Here is a 10,499-nt window from a genome sequence, read left to right as displayed (position 1 = left end):
CCTCATATTTTGAGGCAGAGTCTCTCGCTAGGATCACGGATCTGTCTAGGCTGGCTGGCCAGCAAGACCTAGGGATTTTCCTGTCTCAGCACTCCCTGGCACAATATGCCACCACACCTGGCTTTTTAAAAATTACATTTGTGCTCTTCTTTCTTCTTCTTCTTCTTCTTCTTCTTCTTCTTCTTCTTCTTCTTCTTCTTCTTCTTCTTCTTCTTCTTCTTCTTCTTCTTCTTTTTCTCCTCCTCCTTCTCCTCCTCCTCTTTCTCCTTTTCCTCCTCCTCCTCCTCTTTCTCCTTCTCCTCCTCCTCCTACTTCTTCTTCTCCTCCTCTTTCTCCTCCTCCTCCCCCTTCTCCTCCTCCTCCTCCTCCCCCTTCTCCTCCTCCTCCTTCTTCCCCTTCTCCTCCTCCTCCTTCTCCTCCCCCTCCTCCTCCTCCTCCCCCTACTCCTCTTTCTCCTCCTCCTCCCCTTCCTCCCCTTCCTCCTCCTCCTCTTCCTCCTCCTCCTCCTCCTCCTTCTTCTTCTTCTTCTGGAAAACACCAAATGGCAGATGACGCCTGTGGGAGGGCCCAGAGGACTCCAGGCCCGGGATTAGGAGGCCTTGGCGGCTTCTGAGGAGGATTCCGCAGAGATCTTAGGGGCCGCGGAGGTGGTCGAGGCTGTGGCCATGACCGAGGCCGCAGAGCTCGTGGAGCTAAAGCTGGATCAAGAAGTGGATTCCGGGGCTGGTGAGATGGCTCAGCGGGTAAGAGCACCCGACTGCTCTTCCGAAGGTCCAGAGTTCAAATCCCAGCAACCACATGGTGGCTCACAACCGTCCATAACGACTCCCTCTTCTGGAGTGTCTGAAGACAGCTTCAATGTACTTACATATAATAAATAAATAAGTAAATCTTAAAAAAAAAAAAAAAGAAGTGGATTCTGGTCACCAAGCTAGGCCGCCTAGTTAAGGACATGAAGATCAAGTCCCTGGAGGAGATCTACCTGTTCTCCCTGCCCGTTAAGGAGTCTGAGATCATTGACTTTTTCCTGGGTGCATCCCTAAAGGATGAGGTTCTGAAAATCATGCCAGTGCAGAAGCAGACTCGGGCTGGCCAGCGGACCAGGTTCAAGGCATTCGTCGCTATTGGGGACAACAATGGTCACGTCGGTCTTGGTGTTAAGTGCTCCAAGGAGGTTGCCACTGACATTCGAGGGGCCATCATCTTGGCCAAGCTTTCCATCGTCCCTGTGTGGAGAGGCTACCGGGGGAACAAGATTGGCAAGCCCCACACTGTTCCATGCAAGGTGACAGGCCGCTGTGGTTCTGTGCTGGTGCGTCTCATCCCTGCCCACAGAGGCACTGGCATTGTCTCTGCTCCTGTGCCCAAGAAACTCCTGATGATGGCCGGTATAGATGACTGCTACACTTCAGCCAGAGACTGCACTGCCATCCTGAGCAACTTTGCCAAGGCCACCTTTGATGCCATCTCCAAGACTTACAGCTACCTGACCCCCGACCTCTGGAAAGAGACTGTGTTCACCAAGTCTCCTTATCAGAAATTCACTGATTATCTTGTGAAAACCCACACCAGAGTCTCTGTTCAGAGGACCCAGGCTCCAGCTGTGGCTACCACATAAGGGTTTTGTACAAGAAAAATAAAAGAATTAAGTCTGCTTAAAAAAAAAAAAGTTGCATTTGTGTGTGTGCATGTGTCTGTCTATCTATCTGTCTGTCTGTCCACCATCATGTGGACAACTGGAAGGAGTCAGTTCTCTCCTCTACTACAGGGATTGAATTCAGGTTAATTGCCATGGCAACCAAGTGCATTTATCCGCTGAGCCATCCTGCCCAGCTCCCCTAGCACTTCTCCTGTGGGAGCTGGAGATCAAACAGGTGCTACCATGCAAGGAGAGCGAGCACTTTATTGACTGATCTCTCTCAGCACGGAATCAAGCAAGACTTCTGAGAAGCAAAATGTCTTTCTCTGGTTGCCACATAGTTGCCCTCTGAGCCTAATACAACCCAGCTGCCAAATGCTTTATTTTGTGTCTGCTGTTAGCATTCACTCTAGGCTCCGCCCCACAGTTACCTGGCAACAGCCAGGTGTGCCTGACTCAGTATAAAAGGGGCTGCTTGCATCCTCCTCTTCCTCTCTTCCCTCTCAGTCCCTTCTCTGTCTCTTCTCTCCCTATTCCCCTCCCCCGATGTGTTCGTGTTCCTGGCTGGCCTCTCCCTCTCCCTCTCTCTCTCTCTCTCCCTCTCTCTCTCCTCCCTTTAACTCCCCTCCTGTGCCATAAATAAACTGTACTCCATACTATATCAGTCCTGTGGCTGGTACCTCAGGGGGAAGGCATTCCCCAGCTTGGGCCTGCAGAGGCACCCCTTCCACCTCACCATACCTCACTCTATTAAACATATTCTGGTTCTTTCTTTCTTTCTTTTGTTTTTTTTTTTTTCGAGGCAGGGTTTCTCTGTGTAGCCCTGGCTGTCCTGGAACTCACCACTGCCCGACTATCTTTCTTTCTTTTTATAAAACACAACACCTGGCACACCTCCTTCCACCTCTTTCTAGACCTGATTATTATTTATTTATTTATTTATTTATTTATTTATTTATTTTTGACAGAATCTTGCTATGCAGCCCCTGGCTGGCATGGAACTGGGACACCTGCCTGCCTCTGCCTCCTAAGTAGCATAGAGGGATTAAAACTGCACATAATCAGGCCTGGCCTTGCCTTGTTTTGGAGGCCGGATCTCATGTAGCCCAGGCTACTATGTAGACAAGAAAGACCTTGAGCTCTTTTTTTTTTTTTAATTTTTTTAAATGTTAATTCCTACATGAGTGTTTTGACTGCCTGTATGTATGTACACCACAAGCATGCCTGGGGCCCACAGAGGTCAGAAGTGGGTGTTGGGAACCCTAAAACTAGGGTTATAGATGGTTGTAAAATGATGCCAGACCTTAGCATAACAGACGCCATGATAGAAGTAACACTCAGGCCTTGCAACCCCCGCCCCCATACACCCCCACCCCCACCCTCCCCTGCACACAGGCAGCAACACCTGGCGCCACAGAACAAAGACCTAATCCATCAAAGTGCAGAGGTCAGGGAAAGTCCTGGGCTTGCTACCCTTGCTGCTCCCTGTCTGTAGTTCTGATTCTGGCTAAGTGAGGTGTGTTAACCCAGGATATGATTTTGTCCTTAAAAGCCAATCCTGAGAAAGGTTCAGGAGGACTCCACTCAGATCCCAAACATGCAGTGGCCTCCTCACAATGGTCGTGACTCACCATGTGAGGTGTGGGGAACCAAACCCTGGTTCTGTGCAATAGCAGCAAGTGTTCTTTTTTTTTTTTTTTCTTTTTTTGGTTTTTTCGAGACAGGGTTTCTCTGTATAGCCCTGGCTGTCCTGGAACTCACTTTGTAGACCAGGCTGGCCTCGAACTCAGAAATCCGCCTGCCTCTGCCTCCCAAGTGCTGGGATTAAAGGCGTGTGCCACCAAGCCAGGCGGCAGCAAGTGTTCTTGACTGCTGAGCCATCTATCTGCCTAAACCTCAGCTGTCTCCCCCTCCCGAGGGCTAGGATTACAGGTGCTATGCTCAGTCTTAAAAAGTGATTGCAATGATATTTTAAGTCCCCCTTTTCTCCGGGGAAGGGCCTGGTGCTTCTCTCAGGGTCTCACTGAGTCAAATCTGGGGCTTTGTTTCAACAGGGCACAGAGAAGGCTCCTCGCCTTGTTACAGGCCCTTCCTGGAGGGACTCTGGGAAAGCAACTGAATCCGTGGGTACTGATGCCTCCCGAGAACTAAAATGTCACCACAGCTCTGGGCACGTGTTACAGCTCAGAACTGCCACCTTCTTCTTCCTACATTGATCAACCAGCTGTCTTAGGCTTCCTCCCACGGCCTTGAGGAATCTGTTTCCTCGGGATTTTCCAGTCCTGTGGCTTCTGCTTACAAGCTGCTGTGTCTTTTCGTGTCCACTTTTTTCCTACCATTAGAGCATCCCCTTGGTATATAAGGATTTCAAATTTCCCAAAGGAGCAGAAACCCCTGGACAAGCTAGTCCCTTACGACTGTTAAAGGACTCTCAGGCCAGAGCCTCTTATAGGTTGCCCTCTGTCCTGACCCCTAGTCCAACCAACCGTGTTCAGGTCAGTTTAAGCCTGAGAAATCCTTCCACAGGAGGCACTGGCAGGCACTCAGAAGGCCTCAAAGGAAAGCAGTTTATCCACTGGCACCTTGTTTGACCTGTGTAGTGCAAATTCCGAGTCAGCCATTCCCTGGCGGCGCTTTCCCGCTGAGCTCAAATGACCTGTGAAAGTTCGGCAGCTGGCCGGTCCTATTTTTATCTACCTTTAAGATTAAGATCAGGCTCTTAGGATCCCCATTCCGCCAGTTATAAATCCCCCTGGCTGCTCTTCTGCTCACTCTGCATAGCTGTCGGGCCTCTAGAATCTCCCCTGCATCTGACAAAGGCTGCTTTGAAATCCTCTCCCTCTTCTGCACTTTGCTTATCACCGGGAAACAAAACAGACAATAAACATCGGAACTCCTCAGGGACCCTCACTCCAGAGGGGATTGTAACCAGGCTTGTGAGAAAGCCTGGGAGTTGTTACTCCCTTCCTTAAGAAGTGTCAGATAAAGTGTGGGGGGTTGGGAGCATGTGGTAACTGGAACTCAATTTGTGATACAGTGTAACTGAGCTTTCTGCTTCCCAAGCTTTCCTTAGCTACAGACTTGTTCTGGAGAGAAAACCCAGGAGTAGCTGGCCCCCACAAACCCTGAGCTCTCAGCTCTTAATTCTAGGCCCTTATGATCTTGAGCTAAGAATACAAATTAAATTTCATGCTGAGTATATCATCAAAATCCAGGGAGCAGACCAGCTTTGTCTGGGAGAGTTCATGCTGAAAGGTCAGGGGTGGGGATAGGGAGCCGGGTTACCTGAACTGACCCCTTCTCTTCCTAGTATTTCCACTTGTGTAAGCATCTACAACCTACTGGTTAGTCATGAGTAGCTCCGTGGTGCTAGGTTCAATCCCCAGCACCAACAGAAGTTAGAGCTGATGTGGGGGCAGCCTTGGATTTGGTGATAGGCTAGGGTAATAAAACTTCCTCGGGCAACGTTATCTGGCTCTGACAGGTAGAGGGAGAATTTTCTCATTCTCTCGGGTTCACCTGAACCCTTGGTGGAAACCCTCCCCTCAGTGGATTTCAAAGGGCAATGAGTGGCCGTCTTTAGGTTGCTGAGAAATCAGGGGAGATCCGACGAAGGTGGGAAGAAAACCGTCAAGCTAATCTGCTGAAGCTGCTGTAGTTGTGAGATGCCAGCACCTTCCGGGCTGTTGTCCCAGCCTGCTGAGAGGAGCCACCTGGAGCTGGTATGACTAAAGCCTTGGTCTGCAGGTTTGGGAGTAACACTGTATCACACACATTTCCAAGAAAAGGCATCCTGTGAAGCCAAAGCCCTGGGAGCATGGGGCAGAACTCTCCCAGCGCCCCATAGACTTGCTTTCCTCTGTAGTCTGCTGAGACAGACCCCCTCTTCAGCTGCCCCTTGCCCCTCCCATCCCCCCCACCCCCCCCCCCCCGCTCCTGTGAGAGGGATCAGCATTCTAGGGGACACCTTTTGTCTTCCCTAGCTGGAGGTATGGGGGTGGGGGTGTCCTTGCAAGTGTCATGGAGGAAAGGGAACCTCGTGAAGTTGTAAGAATGGAAACCAGGCGCAGATTGACTTCATCAACCTGGACCAGACTTCCAGGAGTCTAACGATGTATTTAAGCCCAGTCCAATTTGAAAAAAAGGTTCCCGGTGTAATACAATCTCAGGTGCATAAAGATGCATAATTACATTGATACTCAACCCGGGGTCTATCCAGGGTATGTGCCATTTCCTCAACCCCCACCCCTGGAGCTGAGGACAGAACCCAGGGCCTCACACTTGCTAGGCAAGTGCTCTTCCACTTTTTTTTGAAGATGGGTTCTTGAGGTACACTATCTGTACTAGCTTAAGGGCCTAAGGTTCTGTCCTGGCCTTGGTCACACAGGTAGCATAGAGGTCATTTGTGCTATTAGCCACCTCTGGTCCTGGGTGGGTGATTTTGGGGAAGCCTCTGGCTATAAAGGTCATTTAAGATTACTAGCCATCTCTGGTCCTGGTTGTGGGAGCTCAATATGGCCGGATCCCACAGACAGCACAGATCCCAGGCTGTTAACCACTCTTCCAAGTCTCAGCTTTCTAGATGGAAGAATGGGTTTTTCATCTTTCCTACTGGAAAGACAATCCTCTGATTGACATTCTTGGTTTCTCTGGAGACCTGTGGGCATAAGGACCTTCATGCTCAGCTCCCGAAACCCAGTTTCTCATCCTCGTGCTTCCTAGCATTAACCCCTTCTCCTGTTCCTTTTACTCAAGGTCCCTGGTGAATGCCTAACTAGGCATTTTAAACAGCATTCAGTGTTTTTAGGTCTGTCTCCCCAAATGCATTTCTTGCCCCATCTCTTCTTCCTATAGCTTTTTTTTTTTTTTTTTTAAGATTTATTTATTTATTATATGTAAGTACACTGTAGCTGTCTTCAGACACTCCAGAAGAGGGCGCCAGATCTCGTTACGGATGGTTGTGAGCCACCATGTGGTTGCTGGGATTAGAACTCTGGACCTTCGGAAGAGCAGTCGGGTGCTCTTACCCACTGAGCCATCTCACCAGCCCCTCTTCTTCCTATAGCTTAAGTCAGCTTTGAAGAAGTGCATGACGCTAGACATGTTGTCTTTCGCCTGTAATCCTCAAACCCAGGAAGGTAAAGACAAGAGAGCTGAAGCCGGGCAACGATGGTGCACGCCTTTAATCCCAGCACTTGGGAGGCAGACGCAGGTGGATTTCTGAGTTCGAGGCCAGAGCGAGTTCCAGGCCACCCTGGGTTACATAGAGCCTTGAATTTATCACCCTCCCACCCCCACCTCTACACACAGACACCAGGGACGCTGTTGCCTTAATGGCTGCCCTCAATACTATCCTAGAGGCAGAATGTTGACTGCAAGTCAGAGATAAAATGTGTGTGTTCTTCCTAATGGAAAACTCTGGAGGGGTGATAGTAATGGAGGGAGGTTGATTTCTAGCAAAAGGAGAGCTGGATTTTATCTTTCCATGTCTAACCATTTATTTGTGTGTATGTGTGTGGGTGGGCACATGCTCACAGGTACGTGCAGGTGGGAATCCAATGCTGACATGGAAATCAGTTCTCTCTTTCCATGTGAAACTTGGGGCTCAAACTTAGTTGTTAGACTCTGAAGCAGGCACCCTTACCCACTGGACTGTCTCACCAGCCCGATTTTATTTTATTTTTTTTTATTTATTTATTTTTAAATTTGTAAAGATTTACTTATTTACTTTATGTAAGTATACTGCAGCTGTTTTTAGACACACTAGAAGAGGGCATCTGATCTCATTACAAATGGTTGTGAGCCACCATGTGGTTTCTGGGATTTGAACTCAGGACCTTCAGAAGAGCAGTCAGTGCTCTTAACCACTGAGCCATCTCTCCACCCCCCACCCCCAGCCCCGATTTTATTTCTGCAAATTGAATCAGAACTTGAATCTTGCCCAAGGCAGTTGTGTACAAAAAGTTAAGGATGCTTCACAGAACAAACTTGAACACGAGGGCCCAGCAAATTGCTCTATAGCCAAGGGTGGCTTTGAACTTCTGATCCTTCCGATTCTGCTTCCCAATTGCTGGGATTACAGGTTTGTGCCACCATCCCCGAGTTATTCCATGGCTTTTTTCTTTAATTTATTTATTTATTATATGTAAGTACACGATAGCTGTCTTCAGACACTCCAGAAGAGGGCATCAGATTTCGTTATGGATGGTTGTGAGCCACCATGTGGTTGGTGGGATTTGAACTCTGGACCTTCGGAAGAGCAGTTGGTACTCTTTTTTTTTTTTTTTTTTTTTTTTTAAAGATTTATTTATTTATTATACGTAAGTACACTGTAGCTGTCTTCAGACACTCCAGAAGAGGGCGCCAGATCTCGTTTCGGATGGTTGTGAGCCACCATGTGGTTGCTGGGATTTGAACTCTGGACCTTTGGAAGAGCAGTCGGGTGCTCTTACCCACTGAGCCATCTCACCAGCCCCCAGTTGGTACTCTTAACCACTGAGCCATCTCACCAGACCCATTCCATGGCTTTTGTGTGTGCTACAGAGGTACTCTACCACTGAGCTACATGGCCAGCTCTAGGTCCACTTCCACGAAGAGCTATGTCACATTCTCAGTTGACTAGAGGTTTCTGCCAGGTGGGTCACAGGACATGTACTGGTCTTCTTTCAATCTAGTGTCCAGCTGCAGACACCCCGTAGTGCTTTCAAGTCTGACATTCTATAGTCTTGGTAATTTATTTCCTCTCCCCGTGCCTTTGATCCGCCACTGCCATACAACTGCCCAACAAGCTACTGCCAGTGAGAAATGACAACTGAATGCCTGTAATGAAGTAAATGGCCCTGTGCTGACTGCAGATAACTGTGAGCAGGGCCTGAAACAGAGCCTGGAGAACCATGGAGACAGAGTGCGTGTGGCAGGGCAAGGCTTGTGGAAAAAGATTCCTGTTAGAGCCACAGTTTGAGGTTGAAATGCTGGCTCAGGACACTGTGTGGATACCTCCAGAAAGCTTGCAACAGCAGCTGCTGAGAGAATGGTCCACTGTAGATTCTCGCCTGATTTACTGGGTCTAGCAGACAGCTGTTTAATTCTATCTTTATCTCCCCGGTCGTTTTAGTGTAAAATGAAGAGGTTGTCCGGAGCCCTCTCAGTGCAACGGTCTTAGAGACACACAGAAAAGAGAGTTCAGAGTGTATGATTTCTTGAGGTTCTTAAAAAACTTGGGAGAGGGCTTTGGTTTAGTTGCTGAGTCATGGGACTAGAGTTACTTGGTTTACGCAGCCAACACAGGTCAGTGTATTGCTGGGGAAGTCTCATTTTGCAACTTCCTTGATGTTTCTTTGTTAAATTTAATCCCAAAGATCTTCTTTAGCAATGGAAACTTGTTTCCTGTACTAACACCTTGGACACAATAACCCTTCGTTTTTCCCCAGTGCCTTGGAAACCTTCCTTGGTCAGGAGCTGCCTGGAGCAAAATGCTAAGGGTTGAGCAGCTTCCTCTAGCTGACTAGAAGATATAATAACCAGTCAAGAACACATTTCAGTCTCTTTATGAAAGACAACACAGAAAAGATAGAAATATAGGACGTTAACTCCCAGACTCACAACCCAAGAGAAACGTGGGAGAAAATACAACAGAAACGATGTGTTCCCTTCAGTCCTACAGTGAAGTGTGTGCACGGCAGGTGTTGAAAGCCGATTTCTGTAGTGTTTGAGACAAGATCGGGTCCCTAGGCAGCTCAAGCTTGTCTCAATTTGATGGCTACTTTTTTTCTTTTGATTAGTATCACACTTTGTGGTTGGGGATGGAGGTCAGCTTGATGTCTGACTGACTGCAGGTGCCTTTGCCCCTGAGCCATCTCGTGGGTTCTAAGATAGGGTTTTGTTTGTCTGTCTTGTTTTAAAATATTGTTTGTTTGTTTGTTTTTGTTGTTTTTTTTTTTTTTTTTTTGACAGGGTTTCTCTTTGTAACTTATCTGTCCAGGAACTAGCTCTGTAGATTAAAGACCCACATTAGCACTGCCTGGCTAGCTATCATCACTTTTATTCTTTCTCCTTTCTTCATTTCTTTTTTTTTCTTTTTCTTTTTTTCTTTTTTTTTTTTTTTGACAAAGTCTCATCATTATGCCCCATCTGAATTAGAATTCACTATGTAGACCAGGCAGGCCTTGAACTCAGAAATCTGCCTGCCTCTGCCTACCCACAGCTGTGGTTAAACACTAGTTTTATTTTCTTCATCAGAAGGGTAAAATGGCTCCACCCTGCGCTTCCGGACGTTTGTCACATCATTGTGGAATATTACTAGTCTAGACTTTTGAGAAATGCGTCGGGATGGCATAAAACCCCAAAGTCTAATCGCGAATATGGGTCTCAAGAACTGGTAGGTCAAGAACATCGAGGCCACAGGCAGGGAAAAGAAGTATTAAATCTTTAAACAATGGAACATTAACATGGATGAAGAATAAATCCACACTGAGCTAGTTCACCAGAGAAGTAAGGAAAGTTCTAGAGTAGGGTGGAGTGGCTGGGTGGGTATAGCACAAAGGTACTGCCTTATTAGCGTGAGCTGGACAGTAGGATTCGGTACCCTCCACACAGTAACAAATGATTAGGTAATATTAAGGGAAAGGTCACTTTCCCTTGGCTACCTCGGCCTGAGACTCACTACAGCAAGGACAAAAGGACGGGGTCACCTTGGCAGATGGCACCAGAGAGCCAGGACCAGTGGCGAGGGCGCTCAGTGCGCAGGCGCAGTATCCCATGCGCTTCCCCCTCATCCTCCCCCCACCCCCCCGGCCAATTCCACGCGGGAGTGAGGCCCTCTGGCCGCGCATCAACGTTTCCACACCGCCGGGGGCTCCAG

The 10,499-nt window shown here is 48.1% G+C and overlaps 1 pseudogene; it reads left to right on the top strand.

Moving 5' to 3' along the window:
* The first annotated feature begins 937 nt into the window (after nucleotides 1–937).
* LOC110293684 (small ribosomal subunit protein uS5 pseudogene) lies at nucleotides 938–1,618 on the top strand (annotated as a pseudogene).
* The last annotated feature ends 8,881 nt before the right edge of the window (nucleotides 1,619–10,499 follow it).

Source organism: Mus caroli, unplaced genomic scaffold (assembly GCF_978045245.1).
Source record: "Mus caroli unplaced genomic scaffold, Mus_caroli_1 scaffold_6, whole genome shotgun sequence".
Taxonomy (NCBI): Eukaryota; Metazoa; Chordata; class Mammalia; order Rodentia; family Muridae; genus Mus; species Mus caroli.
This window is presented reverse-complemented; position numbering and strand designations above follow the sequence as displayed.